This window comes from Glycine max, chromosome 18, assembly GCF_000004515.6.
Source record: "Glycine max cultivar Williams 82 chromosome 18, Glycine_max_v4.0, whole genome shotgun sequence".
NCBI classification, from domain to species: Eukaryota; Viridiplantae; Streptophyta; class Magnoliopsida; order Fabales; family Fabaceae; genus Glycine; species Glycine max.
This window is the reverse complement of record NC_038254.2, coordinates 44,454,536-44,474,068: the sequence shown is the minus strand read 5'-3', so window position 1 is coordinate 44,474,068 and position 19,533 is coordinate 44,454,536. Positions and strand designations below refer to the sequence as shown.

General features: G+C 33.0%; 1 non-coding gene across 1 annotated transcript; it reads right to left on the bottom strand.

Moving 5' to 3' along the window:
• Positions 1 to 730: 730 nt before the first annotated feature.
• LOC113000303 (small nucleolar RNA R71) lies at positions 731 to 837 on the bottom strand. Its single transcript, XR_003265593.1, has one exon. It is a non-coding gene; the product is annotated as a small nucleolar RNA R71 (small nucleolar RNA).
• Between the last annotated feature and the right edge of the window lie 18,696 nt (positions 838 to 19,533).

The following is a 19,533-nucleotide window of genomic DNA, read 5'->3' as shown; positions in this document are numbered from 1 at the left end:
TTAACTTATCATTTTTAACTTATATAGTTAGACTTTGAATTTTCATTTGAATTTTTTTGTGCTATCTTCTCATTATTTTATAAGGTTGCTCACAAAATTTCAAGTCATTTGGATATCATTTAATGGTAGCTGTAGTTCAAACCTACACTGTTACTTGCATAAGAAGGCAACTAGTTGTGCATGCTGAATATAGTGTATGACTAAAGGCAATCTATCTGATTTACAACCCTTTGATCCTGATATAGATAGGACATTTCATAGATTAGTTAGACATCATTTAGTACCTTTTGAGCATTCTGAACATTCTGTTATTGGTGATTTTGAGCATTACAATTTTGAACATTATGAGAACATGGCACAACCTCCACCCCGTGAGAGGACTCTAAGGAAAATGGTTGCACCTGATTTCACCTATGAAAGCTTGTGCATCCAATACCCTGATGAGGATGTCCCATATGTTCTTAAAACTGGATTGATCCATTTGCTTCCAAAGTTTCATGGCCTTGCAGGTGAAGACCCACACAAGCATCTGAAAGAATTCTATATTGTCTGCTCCACCATGAAACCACCAGATGTCCAGGAGGATCACATATTTCTAAAGGCCTTTCCTCATTCTTTAGAGGGAGTGGCAAAGGACTGGCTATATTACCTTGCTCCAAGGTCCATCACGAGCTGGGATGACCTCAAGAAAGTATTTTTAGAAAAAAATTTCCCTACTTCCAGGACCACGACCATCAGAAAAGATATTTCAGGTATTAGACAACTCAGTGGAGAAAGCCTATATGAATACTGGGAGAGATTTAAAAAATTATGTGCCAGTTGCCCTCACCACCAAATTTCATAGCAGCTTCTTCTCCAATATTTTTATGAAGGACTCAACAACATAGAGAGAAGTATGATAGATACTGCCAGTGGTGGAGCCCTTGGAGACATAACCCCAGCTGAAGCCAGAAATTTAATTGAGAAGATGGCTTCCAACTCCCAGCAATTTAGTGCCAGAAGTGATGTTATTGTCATTAGAGGAGTGCATGAAGTAGCCACAAATTCATCCTCATCAGGCGAGACTAAGAAGTTTGAAGGTAAACTAGATGCCTTGGTTAACCTGGTAACCCAACTGGCTATGAATCAAAAATTTGTACCTGTCGCCAGACTCTGTGGTTTATGCTCCTCTGCCGACCACCATACAGACCTTTGCCCTTCTGTGCAACAATCTGAAGCAATTGAACAGCCTGAAGCTTATGTTGTAAACATCTACAACAGACCTCCTCAACCTCAGCAGCAAAATCAGCCACAACAGAACAATTATGACCTCTCCAGCAACAGGTACAATCCCGAGTCGAGGAACCATCCCAACCTTAGATGGTTGAATCCTTCACAACAGTAGCAGCAACAACAACCTTATTTTCAAAATGATGTTGGCCCAAGTAGACCATACGTCCCTCCACCAATCCAGCAACAACAACAACAACAGCCTCAGAAACAACAAACAGTTGAGGCCCCTCCGCAACCTTCCCTTGAAGAACTTGTGAGGCAAATGACTATGCAAAACATGTAGTTTCAACAAGAGACCAAAGCCTCCATTCAGAGCTTAACTAATTAGATGGGACAGTTGACTACACAGTTAAATCAACAACAGTCCCAAAATTCTGATAGATTACCTTCTCAATCTGTCCAAAATCCCAAAAATGTGAGTGCCATTACGTTGAGGTCAGGAAAGCAGTGTCAAGGACCTTAACTAGTAGCATCTTCCTCATCCGCCAATGAACCTACCCAACCTCACTCTACTCCAGAAAATGATGATGACAAAAATTTAAAGAGTAAGTTACCTAACAATTTCTATGCAGGTGAATCTAAAGAGAAGCAGCATATCCCTCTTCCATTCCCTCCAAGAGCAATTTCCAACAAAAAAATGGAAGAGGCAGAGAAGGAGATCTTGGAAACATTTAGGAAAGTAGAGGTAAACATACCTCTGTTGGATGCAATAAAGCAAATTCCAAGATATGCTAAATTCTTGAAGGAGCTGTGCACTAATAATCGGAAGCTTAAAGGAAGTGAAAGAATTACTATGGGCAGAAATGTCTCTGCATTGATTGGTAAATATGTTCCCCAAATCCCTGAAAAATGTAAAGATCCAGGTACATTCAGCATACCTTGTATTATAGGGAACAATAAGTTTGACAATGCCATGCTAGATTTAGGAGCTTCTGTTAGTGTTATGTCTCTGTCTATTTTTAATTCTCTATCTCTAGGTCCTTTATAGTCAACTGATGTGGTAATTCATTTAGCTAATAGAAGTGTTGCATGTCCTGCTGGTTTCATAGAGGATGTCTTAGTTAGAGTTGGTGAGCTGATTTTCCCTGTTGATTTTTATATTTTAAATATGGAGGAGAAATTTTCTAAAGGATCAGTTCCCATCATTCTAGGCAGACCTTTTATGGAAACTGCTAGAACTAAGATAGATGTATATGCAGGCACACTATCTATGGAGTTTGGTGATATAATTGTTCATTTTAATATTCTTGATGCTATGAAACACCCATCTGAAGATCTTTTTGTATTTTGTGTTGAAATAATTGACCATGTTGTTGATGAATACATGACTGATCTTCATTCTAATATGCATGCATGTCACTCTTCATGCATTGAATCTGAATTTGTACTTGATCATATGTCTGAATTTGATGTTGAGAGTGAATTTGAATTTGATATTGATTACATGTCTGCTGATGTTTTACCTCTTGAGATTGATTTTATAGAGTCAGATAGAACTAACCATGTTTCAGGAAGTACACATACCTCTGACTTTCTTTATGAGGTACAGGCTGAGAAACCATCTCTTTCTACCACTATCCAGCCATCCACACCAGAATTGAAGCCTCTGCCATCAAATTTAAAATATGCTTACTTAGATGATAGCAAAAGTTTTCCAGTAATTATATCTGCCTCCCTTGTTGATGAGCAAGAGGATAAGCTATTATCAATTCTCAAGAAGCATAAGAAGGCTATAGGCTGGACCCTGGTGGACATTCTTGGTATTAGCCCATCCACATGTATGCATCGAATAAATTTAGAAGATGAGGCTAAACCAGTAAGACAGCCACAAAGAAGACTCAACCCGGTGATTCTTGATGTAGTGAAGAAGGAGGTAACCAAGCTTTTGCAAGCTGGAATCATTTATCCTATCTCCGACAGCCAATGGGTGAGTCCCGTCCAGGTAGTTCAGAAGAAAATCGGCCTCACCGTGATAAAAAATGAGAAGGATGAGCTGATTCCTACTCGGGTGCAGAACAGTTGGAGAGTATGCATCGACTATATGAGGCTGAATCAGGTTACCAAAAAGGACCATTTTCCCCTGTCATTCATTGACCAGATGCTTGAACGCCTGGCAAGTAAATCTCACTATTGTTTCCTTGATAGTTTTTCTGGTTATATGAAAATCACTATTGCTCCTGAGAATCAGGAAAAGACCACATTCACCTGCCCCTTCGGCACTTTTGCCTATAGGAGGATGCCTTTCGACCTGTGCAATGCCCCTGGTACCTTCCAGCGGTGCATGATTAGTATTTTTAGTGATTTTTTAGAAAATTGCATAGAGGTGTTTATGGATGATTTTTTTACTATATATGGATCCTCTTTTGATGTTTGTTTGGATAGTCTGGAAAAGGTTTTGAATAAATGCATTGAAACTAACCTTGTTCTAAATTTTGAAAAATGTCATTTTATGGTTGAGCAAGGTATAGTTTTAGGCCACATTATTTCCAATAAGGGCATTGAAGTAGATCCTGCAAAAATTTATGTTATTTCACAATTGCCTTACCCCTCTTGCGTGCGAGAGGTGCGATCTTTTCTTGGTCATGCAGGATTCTACAGGCGCTTTATAAGAGATTTTAGCAAAGTAGCCCTTCCACTATCCAACTTGTTGCGAAAGGAGGTGGAGTTTGACTTTAATGATAAATGCAAAGAGGCTTTTGATTGCCTAAAAAGAGCATTGACTACCACCCCCATCATCCAGGCACCCGACTGGACAACCCCTTTTGAGCTTATGTATGATGCATCAAATTATGCATTGGGGGTTGTCCTTGCTCAGAAAATTGATAAATTGTCTAGGGTGATATATTATGCTTCTAGGACTTTAGATGCTGCCCAAGCGAATTACACTACTACTGAGAAAGAGCTACTAGCCATTATTTTTGCTCTTGAAAAATTTTGTTCTTATTTGCTTGGTACTCGCATTATTGTTTATATTGACCATGCAGCTTTAAAGTACTTGTTGCAGAAGGTTGATTCAAAACCTAGGTTGATCCGATGGATGCTCTGGTTCCAAGAGTTTGACTTGGAGATCTGTGATAGGAGCGGAGCACAAAATTTAGTTGCTGATCATTTGAGTCGGATCGAACATGTGTCTGATGAGGACTCACCCATTCGGGATGATTTCCTGGATGATCATTTATATATATTTGATCAGGTCATTAGACGATGCATTCCAGATCATGAGACTGACTCAGTCCTGCAGTTCTGTCATTCTTCTGCACCGGGAGGTCATCTGGGTGTTCAAAGGACAGCTCACAAAGTGCTTGACTGTGGCTTTTATTGGCCCACCATCTTTAAAGATGCGTGGAAGATTTGTAGCACTTGTGAGCAGTGCCAGAGAGTAGGAAGTGCACTTACATGGCGACAACAAATGCCTCAGCAACCTATGCTATTCTGTGAGGTGTTTGATGTTTGGGGTATAGATTTCATGGGCCATTTTCCTATATCTTTTGGTTATGTTTACATTCTTCTTGTAGTTGATTATGTTTCAAAATGGGTGGAAGCCAAGCCCACTAGAACTAATGATGCTAAGGTTGTTGTAGATTTTGTCAGATCTAATCTGTTTTGCAGGTTTGGAGTACCTAAAGCAATCGTTAGTGATCAAGGAACCCATTTTTGCAACAAATCAATGCATGCCTTGCTTAAAAAGTATGGGGTTGTCCACAGGGTATCCACACCATACCACCTCCAAACCAATAGATAGGCAGAAATTTCTAACAGGGAGATCAAGAGAATTTTAGAGAAGATTGTGCAGCCAAGCAGGAAAGATTGGAGTACTAGGCTAGATGATGCTCTTTGGGCACATAGGACTGCCTACAAAGCACCCATAAGAATGTCTCTTTATCGGGTTGTCTTTGGAAAGGCATGTCATCTTCCAGTGGAGATTGAGCACAAAGCATACTGGGCAATGAAGACCTGCACCTTCTCTATGGATCAAGCTGGTGAGGAAAGAAAGTTGCAACTGAGTGAGTTAGATGAGATTCGCCTAGAAGCCTATGAGAATGCCAAGTTCTACAAAGAAAAGACCAAGAAGTTCCATGATAGCATGATAATTAAGAAGGACTTCATGGTTGGGCAAAAAGTGTTATTGTATAATTCTAAGCTTGGACTCATGAGTGGTAAGTTGAGGTCTAAGTGGATTGGTCTTTTTGTTGTTACTAATGTTTTTCCTTATGGTACAGTTGAGATCAAAAGCGACTCCACAAACAAGAGCTTCAAGGTCAATGGACACTGACTTAAGTCATTCCTCACAAACCCTTCTTTAGTGGACGTAGTGGTGGAAGAGACTTCCTTACTCCACCTTACTCCTCCTCTACCATGACTTAGGGAGTTTTTCTTTCCTATCTCCTTTTTTACTTTTATTACATTTGTCCGATTCTATTTGGTGGTTTAATTGCTTTTAATCTTTTAATTGTGCCACATTGAGGACAATGTGTTGTTTAAGTATGGGGGGAGTGTGTTCTTTGGTTTCGGTTTTGTTAGTTGTGTTAAATTAGTTTAATTTTGTTAGTTTTGTTGGGTTCTAGTTTAATTTTGTTAGTTTTGTTGTGTTAAATTTGCATGTTTGTCTTTGAATTATAGGATATGTTCAAGTAATGGGTAATTGTTCTGAAAATAAAAGTCTCTTGAAATTTTGTGATTTGAAATCCTTGTTTTTCCTTTACATGTCATGATAGTTTTGAAAGCTCAATTTGAAAGTGATAAGTTTACCTTTGTGAGAATTTGAGCCATCCATCATCATAATCTTTTGGTGTGTTTTGCCCCATTGATTGCTTGCACAATAGCCTTGGCTTAATTCTTGTTGATGCTTCCTAATTCACATGCATATTTGGAAATGATTTAGGCAATTTTGTTCTCATAAGCTTCTAGCCAAATGGACTTACCTTGAATTAATTCCTTTGTTAACCCCTTGGAGCCTATTTTCCCCTTTCTTTGTTTTGAAGTTCATTACAAGCCTTAAGTGAAAAACCATGATATCACCTTACCCTTAAGGAATTTTGGAGCTTTGGAATTGTTTTGGGAATAAGCTAGGAATAAGTGTGGGGGGGTATGTTTCATTGGAAGATATGATTTTTGGCCATGCTTAATGTTTTATTTTGGCCATGCTTGATGTATATATATATTGCCTAGTTCTTTCTTTAATCTTCAATTTCGTACTGTTCAATCAAAATAAAAAAATGAAAAAAATAAAAAAAAATAAAAATAAAAAATGAAAAAAAAAACAAAAGAAATTCAGTTGCTGCAAATTCTGCAATTTCGTACTATTCAAAAAAAAAAAAAAGAAGAAAAGAAATGAAGTTGAATAAATAAGGTCTTGATATGAGAACTTGTTTTGGAGCCTTGGTTGATTTTGTTGATATTAGAGGGTTTGGGTTTACTACTTGTGCTTAATTTCCACTTATTCCCCATTGCTCCTCTATTCTTTTGGGATTTAGCTACTTATTCCATACTTTTCTTCCCTGCCTTGTCCTTGGCCCCGTTACAACTTCTAAAGACCTTTTGATACTCATGTGCATGTGTTTGTCAAGTTGTTGTCAATTTTAGAATTTTGCCAAGTCTATATGGTGTTTGTTTTCATGGGTGCTTCGAGAGTAAACAGTAGCCTAGACACTTGAGAGATAGAGTGTATATCTTGTGAGGCTTTATCACTTTTCATTATTGAGCTGATTTACTATTTTGCCATGATTGGGTTGCTTGGATGATTTTCACGAATGTCTTGACTCTTTGGATCTCTTCATGTTAGATGTTACCCATTTCTTTCATTCCTTGATGTTCATTGAGAAATATGTAAATGTTTTGTCTGTCTCTCTTTGATATCCTTGGATTTTGTTCTTTATTTCATTTTGCCCAGGAGTGCAAAAGGCTAAGTATGGGGGGTTTTGATGTGCAATTATTTTCTCCTATTTCTCTACCCTTTTTGCACCATTTTAAGTACTGATTAATCTTAATTGTCAAATTAATTAGGCAGTTTTATTATTTGGGCCCATTAAGCTAATTTGATGGTTTTAATCTAATTTCAGGAATTAATGAAGTATTGGGCTTGAATTCAGAATTGGGCTTGGACTTAAAGAGGACAAACTATTTTATTCTACAAAATTAGATCTTATCTTATCTTTATCTTATCTAGATATTATTTAGATTTGATCTCATCTAGATATTATTTAATCTAGATCTTATCTTATCTAGATTTGAATTTAATTTATTTATGGGCTTGGATTTAAAACAGATTTGTAAGCTTTGGGGCTGGAAAACTATATAACAATACCAAGGTTCGAGTTTAGTCTCTCCTCTCTCTTCTCTTCTCTTCTCTTCTTCTCTCTCTTCTATTTTCGCTTTTTTAGTTTTAGGCTTTTGTTTGAGACATCTTTTCGTTTTACAATTCTAGTAGCAATAAAATTTTGTTCTTCAATTTATAAGTTCGTTCTCTATTGATTAATGGAAGGCTAAGTCCCCAGCGTTGCTTTCTCTTGAGGATCAAGCACAGTTCTCTTTGAGGTTCAATTATTATTGTTACATTCTGTTCAGTTTTTCCTCTTCACTAATTACTCTGAATTTGTTGCTTTTAATTCATGCATGCTTAGTGCTTGATTAATTGTCTCTGCGCTTAATTTACGTTCATGCTTAATGATCGTTTATGAGTAATTGGTGTATGTGATGTTTAATCACATAATGAATGCCTTATGTTGAATTTCGCTTAGTAATTTAATTTAGGGTTGGATTAAGTGGTTAAACTGATAAAGGATAAATTCTCGCAACCTAGGATAAGAGACTTGCTTGTGAATCAAGGGGAAGCAACGTATTTTAATTTTGATATTTTTCTAATTCAATTTTAATCGCTATTTAATTTACAAAAGCAAACAACCCCCCCTCCCCCCAAATTTGTTACTATTTCCTACTATCTGTTATGAACATTTGGTTTATCATTGCTCGTTGGGAAACGATCTAGGATCACTTCCTAGTTACTACATTTTAATGTTTATTTGATTCGGGTACGGCCTCGATCATGTACCCTCCACTTGAACTGATCCACAAGAGATGTACCCTCTACTTGTGGCACAAAGGATGTACCCTCCAATGTGTTAGGACAAAGAATTCTTAGGCGGTTAGTCCCTTGAATTCTGTATGAGAGGGATACAAAAGATATCTCAGGCGCTTAGTCCTTTGAAATCTTTTGTATAAAGGGAAAGGGAAAAAGATATCTCAGGCGGTTAGTCCTTTGAAATATTTTGTAAGAAACAAAAGATGTCTCAGGCGGTTAGTCCTTTGAAATCTTTTGTCAAGAGGGAGAAGGGAAGAAACAAAAGAATTATCAAGCAGTTAGCCCTTTGAATCTTTTGACAAGAGAAAGAAGTGTATGAAGAAGAAAGAATAGCACAAGTTTTTGGTCAATGAACTTTTCTTGAAAGAGAAAGTATTGAACAAAAACTCTTAGAAAGATGAAGACAAATGAATGAAAGAAATCAGTCTTAATTGTATGAAAAGAATCAGTCTTAGTTGTATGAAAGAAATCAGTCTTAGTTGTATATGAAATTCGTGTCATGGTCACATATTAATAATCATTTGATGACTCAAGTTAAAGTTTGTGACTCTTGGCAATTTCTTTAAAACTAGTAACTTTAAAAGTTGTGACTCTTTTGAAAAACTAGTCACTTAAAAAGTTGTGACTTTTGAAAAAAAATCTTCAAAAACAAGTCACTTTAAGAATTGTGACTTTTGAAAATTTATTTTTCGAAATCAGTCACTGGTAATCGATTATCATTATAGTGTAATTGATTACACATCAAAAGATGTGACTCTTCATGTTTAAATTTGAAGATCAAAACGTTTAGAAACACTGGTAATCGATTACACAAGTTTAAAATGATTTGAAAATGTTTTATCACTAGTTGTGACTCTTGAAATTTGAAATCTAACATTTTAAAACATTGGTAATCGATTACATGCTCATGGTAATCGATTACAGCTTTGTAAATCAATTTTCAAAACAATGCTGGCTACTGGTAATCGATTACTAGAGAGTAAAACTCTTTGGTAAAAGAATTTATGAAAAATTATTGTGCTACTCAATGTTTTTGAAAAACTTTTTTAGTACTTATCTTGATTGAGTCTTCTCTAGATTATTGAATCTTGAGTCTTGAATCTTGATCTTGATTGTTCTTGAATCTTAATTCTTGAAACTTGATTGAATCTTGAAACTTGATTATTCTTGAATCTTGATTCTTTGAAACTTGATTCTTGAAGCTTTTTGACTCCTGATTCTTTGGAACTTGCTTAACTCTTGATTCTTTGGCATCATCAAAATAATGTTGGAATTGCTTCCACAGAAAGGTGATTGGAGATGTCACTTCAAGGAGAAGATGAGTCAAGAACAAGCTCACCACCATAGGAAGCCATAGATAAGAGCTTGAAAGTAGGAGAAGATGAACGGAGGGAGAGGGAGAGAAGGGGCATGAAATTTATGCCTCAAATGAGGTCTGAACTTTGAAGTGTAATTTCTTAAATGATCAAAGTTGAAAAATGCACACACAAGACATCTATTTACAGCCTAAGTGTCACACAAAATTGGAGGGAAATTTGAATTTCTATTCAAATTTCACTTGAATTTGTGGAGCCAAAATTTCACTAATTATGATTAGTGAATTTCAGCTATGGTTCAGCCCACTAATCCAAGATCAAGTCCAAGATTCTCCACTAAGTGTGCTTAGGTGTCATGAGACATGTAAAACATGAAGGACATGCACAAAGTGTGACTATATGATGTGACAATGGGGTGTAGCAAGCAAATGCTCACCTCCTCCTTCGGCTAGTCCAAAATTTAATTGGATTGGGCTTCTCCCAATTCAATTAAATTTCTCTCCCAACACACATCAAATAGTGCACTTAATGCATGTAAAATTGCAAAACTACCCCTAATACAAAAACTAGTCTAGGTGCCCTAAAATACAAGGGTTGAAAAATCCTACATTACTAAGGTACATTCCCTACACTATGGAACCCTAAATACAAGGCCCAAAAATAATGAAATTCTAATCTAATATGTACAAATATAAGTGGGCTCATACTAAGCTCATGGGCCCAAAATCTACCCTAAGGCTCATGAGAACCCTAAAGCCTTCTCTTGCATCTCTAACTCAATCTTCTTGGAGTCTTCTATCCAATGCCCCTTGGGGGGTAGGATTGCATCACCATAGACGAGAGACTTGTTTAAAAGCATAAATGGATTTCTTTAGTTTGCATACCATAGACTTTGAATAATCTTAAACAAGGTTTTTTTGGTTGAATCTTATAAATTATTTCATCAATGTTTCCATTTAGAAACATAAGCTTTACATCCATCTATGCAAAACAGTAATTAAAATGTCCTACAGTGTCATTATAGTCCTAAGAGAATTTTTCTAAGAAAAACTTTATATATCTTAATATTACCCATTGAATCCTTTTCGACTATAGATATTTATCTACGACTTATGGGTTTCACACTTTCAAGCAATTTGACAATATTCCAAATGTCATGTTTAACTATTAATTTTATTACATCATTTATGGCATCGATACACTTGAGATTTAGAGCACAACATGACTTGACTAAAATCAATTAGACCTTCTCGGTCAACTTAATGTCATATTCACGTTCTTAAAGAAATATGACATAATCATATCAAATTACATATTTCCTTTCTCTAGTGGATCTTCTTAGTGACACTTCTTGAGGCTAAGTTTGAACTTTAGGTGGTGCTTGAGAGAGAATCTCAGTGTTATCTTGTCTTTTAATAATGTTAGAAGTAACATCATTATTTAATTACCATATCCATTTCTTGAACAATGGTAAGTATAAAGACTTATTTATTGTCAATAACAAGTTATTCTTTAAAGACAATATTCCTTATGTTTCCTTCCCCTCCAAACTCAATTTTCATAAGGAGTCTTGCACGTCTCAAACATAATCTTAAAGTGAGATTGTAAAACTTATACATGCGAGAGCTTTAAATGTAACAAAAAAAAAAATTGTACCTAATTATCTTTAAGTCCACCTTACCTTCATGCAACCTATAAGGCATTACTTCGGCTAGACATCCACAAGTGTGCATAAGCCTAATGTTGGGATTTCCTTGGCTCACACCTATAGGGATTATTAGTGACTACTTTAATTGGTACCCTAAAAGGATATAAATTGTATTCTTTAATGTCTTTCCCCAAAGCAACTTTGGCAGAGAAGAATCAAACTTCTTACCATATTTGTACAAGTCTAGTTTCATCATTCTGCAACTTTGTTCATGATAGGTTTACCTAATATTATATGTTGTAGAACAATTTCACAATTATTGAAGAAAACACATGGGGGACTCCAAGTGTTGCACCTTGTGTCATATCTACCATAGTATTTCCCACAGTAATATTTGACAACCTTAATTTTATTTCCTAGTTGAAGTTCAACTTCAGCTTTGAAAGATTAAATGTCTAGAGGCCAAAACTTCTCATAAATTAAATAAAGAGGAATCATCTATGAACATAATAAAATACATTTGCTCATTCCATGAATCCATAAGGAATGGAACACTAATATATGTATTTATTAGTTCTTAGACATCCTTAGTTCTTTTAGCACCTAAATTCCATTTTGTTTGTTTATTTTCCCTTTATATCCTCAATGTAGACTATATGGTCCAACCAATATAAAGGATACAGAATTTCCTATAACACAAGCATCCAAATTCTCTATTAAGAAATATGACTTAAGGGCTTATGTTATAAAATGACGAAATTCTCATTTAATTTTAAGTTTTGCACCATCCAAAATTTTTTGCAATAGGAACACTCAAATATCCATAAAAGAACTCATAACTTTCAATATTTGAATCACAAGAGAGACTAACTTTTTTATTTCTTATTGAACAAGAATAACTATTTTTTTCCAAATTAGAAACTAAAATTTGGTTTAATAAACAACTCAATATATGTCTCAACCAAATTCAAATGAAATTGAGTCTTTTAAAGCAACATAAAAGTTCATATAGCTTCAACTTCAACTTTATGTCATCACCCACATAGATGAATCTTTCATTATTACTTGGTGGATGACTCCATAAGTAGCATCATATAGAACATGCTCATGTGAGTAGTAGAACCAAAATCTACCTACTAGCGTCCTTTAGTACAAAACTAAATTAACTTTAAAACAAACAAAAAAGATAAGTTTATCATTCCTCGCACACTAAATAGTGTAATTGGGACACATTTTTTTATGCCTCATCCTACAAAAGTAAATAGGAAATTCCTTATATTGTTCTCTTGTTCTTTTTATTAAAAAAAATGCAATATCCTCAACCCTCAACTAACTCTTTTCAAACTCTAAATTTTGCTTGGGGATTCAAATAATATGAGTAATTTAAACCATAGTAGTAGCAATAACAACAATTAAAGAAGAGAACAATAAACATACAAAGTACAAATAATTTTTATGGTAAATTTCAAAACCCAAACAAGATACTTAACGTACCATTATTCCTCAATCTTTGGATTGAAAAAAGATTAACTGCAAGTGGTACTCTTAACACATTGATCAAACATTGGTGATAAGTCCTGTCAAACAAAGGTTGTCTTTGGACACTCCATTGCTCACATGGAAAACTTATATGATGATTACTCCGATCAAATAATGATTGTCTTTGGAAATTTTATTATTCACATGGAAGATCACACTATTTATAATCACCACATGTTTACCATCACAAACATGTAACTATTCTACCAAATTGTGTCTTCATTTGGGTCGAGCACAATTCGCATGAATAATTCCATGCAACATCTATGTAAGTTCAATCAAATCAACTTATGCAACAAAGGTTACTTTGGCAACATGTTGTTTCAATCAATTTAACCAAAAAGAACAAGACAATTTAATATAATAAATGGGAGGTCTTAAAATTACATAACTTTCACATATAATCAAGTTATATAAAAATATATATAATAAGACGTGTAAACATTTTGAAGAACAGACCCATCACAAGATACCTAATACAACATTAATTCCTAGTCTTTGGATAAAAAATTAATTTGTAATTGGTACTCTCAACGCAATGATCAAATATTGACAATAAATTTTGTCAAATAATAGTCTTTCTTTGGACCGACTATTATTCACATGAAAACATCTTATAATTGTCACACATTTATCATCACAAGTACAATATTATTTGGCCAAATTGTGTCTTCCTTTGGGTCGCACACAATTTGCACAAATAATTTCATACTGATATCTATGTAATTTTAATCAAATCAATCTTCACAATAGGGATTACTTTGACAATATATTGCATCGACTAATTTAATTAAGAAAATACTAGGCATACCAATAAATGAGAAGGATATGTTGCGGTTAAATTTACATCCAATCATGATAGCAAAAATTATAAAACATTAATTACAATAAATAAATATCATATCCTTAAATTATATTTAATGCTATTATTGATTTATACTTAAAATACAACAAGTAAATATCATATCCGTAAATAACACTATCCTAAATTTATGAAAGGAATTAAAAAAAAAATCATGTATTAATTCCTCAAAGAAAGCTTTTCGGATAATAAAAAAATGGAAACGCAATAATATAAATCACAAAATAAATTGCCTTATTTCCTTGATCCTTAATCCTGCAAAAAAGAAAAAGCTAATTTGCAAAATTAAAATTGATTGATGAGGGATACGTGTAAAACATTCACGCTGATCGAGAAAACAAGATTATCCTTAATCGTCATTTGAAACGGCAAATGAGTAAGCACATGGAATTTTGCATCAATTGAAATCGAAAGGGTTCCTTGAATGAATCAGAGATATCTAAAATAAATAAATAAAAAGAGAAAAAAAATTGAGACTACAATGAGGGCAAAAAAAAAATCTGTCTGTAAATGTCAAGCATACGCAGTGTGTCTTGTCCTGGCTTGGACTGTTCCGGTTATACAATCTTCTTTTTTTATCATAACATAAAAAAAACGGGTTTTTTTTTTCACAAATATATATTTCACCAATCATAATAATATTCCCAAAATAAAATTTGGGTTCTTATAACCAAAGAGATTCGAGCATAACAAATCAAAGGATTTTAGATCCTAATAATCTAACAGTGTAGCTCTCATACCACTTCTTAGAATTTTAGGAGATCCTTATAAAATACCAATAAGGAACATATTACCTTAGATTATTAAGAAGATTTTTAGGAATACATGGATCCATAATGTTTGATCAAACAAACGCAATAGAATCTAAATCCGTAGGTGATTTCTGATCTATGCGTTTTTCCTTTGGATTTGTTACGAAATCCTATAGAGATAACGGATAACTAGCTAACAATATAGACAATGGCTTATTGGTTCTTCTCAACCGAAACCTCTTTATCCCTTAATAGAATTTTTGTAACTCTTCATATGCGGAAAAGAAAAACTATGTGTGACGGCTCGGTATATTGGAGACTATAATTTTCTTATAGTGTATTAATCTAATAGGGTTCTCAACATTCCCTGATGAGGCAACAACACTTACATCTACTTATTTAAGTCCATATCTTTTGATTTAGTTGTTTAATAGGTTCACTTAATTTGATCACATAAAATAAAACTCACTAATGATAAGTAGCTAATATAATTTTCTTATAATATTAGCCCACATTAATTATTGGAATAGAAAATTTCAACACATTATTCTTTTGGATCTAAAACTTGTGTTCACAATGTTAATCCAACCAAACACATGGTACTAAATCAAATCAATAAAGTTGATACTTATTTATGAGTTTTTTTTTTTTTGAAAAAATAGGTAGAGCTTAGGAACAATTTCTGATTAGAAGTTAAATATTTAAATAATTATTTAATAAAAATTTCAACCCCTTTAATACAATCTTGGATTCCTCCTTGATTTGTAGTAGAACCCTTAGAGGTTTTTTTGGCCTATTTCTAGCTTAATCAATATTTATCCATTTTTTTAAAATACTATTATATGTTAAGTTATTAAAAAAATGTCAAATAATTTAAATTTTAATATAAAAAAATGGTAAACAAGATCTACACATTTTATAGTTGGATCCATAAAAACACAAAAAAATACTACAAGAAATAATTTTATAATGATCTACCTTTGGGATAATTTCATCTTTTCTCTTATATACATTATAATATTGAGGCTGTATTTATTTACTTATTTTATTAAGTCTTTCCCTCCATTCTCAGGTTACTACTAAGTGACCTTGTGAATAAAACCACGTAAAATTGTCCTAACTTAATTAATGATCTCGACTTTAAATTTTGAGCATATAATTATATTAAATACTCAAAAGAAAAACATTACAACCTATAATGTTTCTCCTTAACTCAAAAATACACCCATGATTTCTACCAAAAATACACCCATTGAAATAAAGTTATACTATCAATTTTAAAGATATTATTAAATTAAAAAATTCAAACATCTGCGCATCTTATATTTTAACTTACTTTTATTATTAATCAAATTATCCACATAATATAACTTTCTAGTCATAAAACTAATCAAAGTAAATGAAAAAAAATCACCAATGATGGTCAAAAGTGTTTAAATTTTATTTAATATCAAAAGCTAATATGCGCATATACATGATATGCAATTCTTCCTTACTAATCATTTGTTATTCTCCTCCATTCTTTCAAGGTCTCTACTTCAAGGTGCTTGAGTGTAGTTATTGTTGGTGAAAGAAAGAAGGTCTCCTTGTGTTGGGAAACATTTACACCAAGTGTTGATGCATTTGCAGTCACAATCTGGACAAAGATTATAACAATTCTCATCAATACGGCAGCGAAGAGTCACAATGTCCCTCCTTGCCTCTAATTTCATGTACACATCTACAATTACAAACAATGCATTAGCACAAAAACAACCCCGTGGCATATATAACATGTGAAATAAAATGAATTGGACTATAACATCACAAGCATTAATGTTTAGGAAATTGATATACATTTAGCAAACTTATAAAACTGAAATTAAAATGAGAGAAAAGCATGGCATATAACCAGATGCAAAGATAATGAAAAGCAACAGGATTGCAAATTTCATAGTAGACTTTTGTGGAGTGGCCATCTTGATCGTATAGATCATTTTCTTAATACAAATGTGCTTATATAAGCAAACGATGAGACTACCATTTTTTTAAAAGGATAAAGATCTGTTTATTTAAACCTGAAAAATATAAGGGGATTTGATAGAGTTCTTAATATTGAAAAAAATTTATTCTTAATTCAAAACGTGTTTCTACTGCAACTTTAAATAAAAACTTACATACTAATAATGATAGCTACTTTTTAGCAAGAAATCTGATTTTAGCAACCAATTGGCAAATTAATACCTTTTTATGGAAAAACAAATCAATACTTTATAACAAATCAACTATTTGTTATGGCAAATCAATACATAATATTATTTGAAACAATTTTATTCTCTAAATCAAAACTTACATACCAATAAAGTAATAATAATAGCCCATCAAAACTTTATAGAAATAACACTTTAATTAGAGTTGTTGATTGATTGAATAAATTGATAACAATATCACAAGTAAGCTAATATTTACCAACCGGACGATTGAAATATTTTAGCAACTAAATTAACTTATAATTAAATAAATCTACAAGAATCAATAAAAGTATTCATGTTCACGTTATGCTTCTTTCAAATTTATTATAAATATATTTCGATTTCAACGGGCTAAAAACACAATCTCTCTAAATTAAGCAAATGTGTTGAAGATCGTTAATTGGTCAGTTGAACTTAGGGATTTTTCTGTAAAAAAAAAAAAGCAAGAAAATAGGGATTTTTTAAAAAAATAATATATAAAATATAGTTTTTCTACATAGAATAACGCTGCATGCTATTATATTTTTTAATTTAATGTCCAAAATTTTTTCTTTTATTTTTAGTTTTTTATTGTTTACAATTTTATGACAACCATTATTATAGGTTGTCAATTAATAGTCATAACTGTTTTAATTGATTTTGTTGATAATTAATTAATTAAAATTGTCCCAATTGCGATTGAAATTAGTAGATGTATCTTTAACCGTATTTCCTCACAGTTTTTAGTTCTTAGGATTAATCCCATATTGTGTTGATTTGGTAATATTTTAATCATTTATGTCAATATTTAATTATGTAATTAATCTATACTTGACAACATTATACCTAAATTAAAATCATTTTTTAAATTTGGCAACATTCTAACAGATTTTTCTGTACACTTAATTAATTGCAATATTTGAATTTAACATTATCTTATAATTTATAATTTTTAAATGATTTTGTTAATATTTTAATTTTAATAATCTATGTACAAGTTGAGTTTATGGGTTCTCGAGTCCTCCACGATTTTATGTAGAATAACGAGTTTGACAATCTTAACTACTATTATCCTTTGATGGTTTGGTTTGAGATTTTGAAATATGCACTTGTTGCGGCAGTCCCAAATAAACCAAACAACATAGGTGATTGTAGCCATCCTTGCATCATTAAGTTGCTAGGAGGACTTAACTTGCATAAAATCTAAAATAACCAAAATAGAATATCTATCTAGGCAACATTCGAGTTTAGAGTCTATCTATCCAATCCCAACTTGGGAAGGAAAACGTCTCAAAGATAAATGGTCAGACGTTTCCATCGATCTATGACAACAGTCACAACAAGAGGCTAATATGCAACCTCTGGAGGCTAGAACTATTAGAATTAATGTCTCTCAAGTCTCATATGAGAAACATGTGACTTATATAAGGACTAATAAATAAATAATTAATAATTAAAGACTAAATTGTAATTAGGTTAAATAGAATAAATTTCTAGAGATAACTGTTAGTTGATGGAAGTAGTTGTTATAAAAAAGGTTAATACCCACTAAAGTGAAACAAGATCTTCTTCCTGACATAAAAGTATTCTCTCTAACCTCTAGCCATAAAAAATATAGAGAGGCAGAAAGAAAAGTCAAGGAAGTAAAATCTTGTTTTTTCCTCTTCCAAGGAATCAAAGTGTCCTCTAGAGAAGCCTCACTATGAAGAAATGTATGCATTATTTATCTATTATTTGTGAGAATCATATATTTCAAGATCGTATTAGTTTCTTATAATTGTTAATCTAGATAACCCTTAAGATTTACATGTGGTATCAAAGCAAGGTTTTGAAATTATATGATTCTCCAATAATAATGTTTTCCCAAATTTTATGAACCCTAGTTATAAAATTTAGGGATTTTATTTTCTGCTGCATGTAAGGGTGGGTAAGCGGGCCGGCCTGCCTCGCGTAAGGCCCACCATGCATAAGCCCGCATTGGCAGCAGGCTGGACCAGCCCACCCCACACTCTTAAACGGACCTAATAAATTAGTCTGCCCCCGTCCTGCGGACTCCGTGGGTCAAACGGACTGGTCCACAGGCCTAGTTTTAAAAAATTACAATTTCAACAAAAATGTTACACAATCAAATTAAGTTCAACATAAATGTAAATAAAATCTCAACAATTAGTCGATTACATCAATAAAATAAATAATGTCTTAACAAAAGAAAATTCAAACAATAAATTTAAAATATGAAACTTAAACATCTCCAACAACAAATGATTTTTTAATTGAATGAAAGTAAAGGTTGTATCACATACAGTGTATGAATGAGTCTTAAAGATGCACTTGTACTGCAATTAATGTGTGTTACAAAATGTTGTTGATAAACCTCTTACAATACATGTTCTTAAGTAATGTTTAAATTATTTTTCAATTAAAATTAAAGTTGTGATTACTAATTTGTATGATAAAAATTGATATTATAAGATTATACATATTATCAAGATAAAACTTTATTAGTTCTAATTTAAAAAAAAAAACACAGATAACACTTAAAAGTTACTCTAGTAAAGAAATTTCACAGCAATGCCAAACACTTTTAGTTTTTAACTAAAAATGTATATTTGGACTTAGTAAGCGGACTTACAGGCCAAGCCGTGGACCAAACCCGCACAGTTCATGGGTTAAACGGGACAGGCCAAAAATATTGTATAACGATGGATTATTTAAAAAAATTAGTTTGCTACCCGCATGGACCGTGGGTCCGTGGACCTCTCCATGGACTCGAGCCCGCTTACCCACCCCTAGTTGCATGTATTATTTTATTGGCATGTCTTTTATCGTTAATTATGTTTTCCCATGCAAGTATGA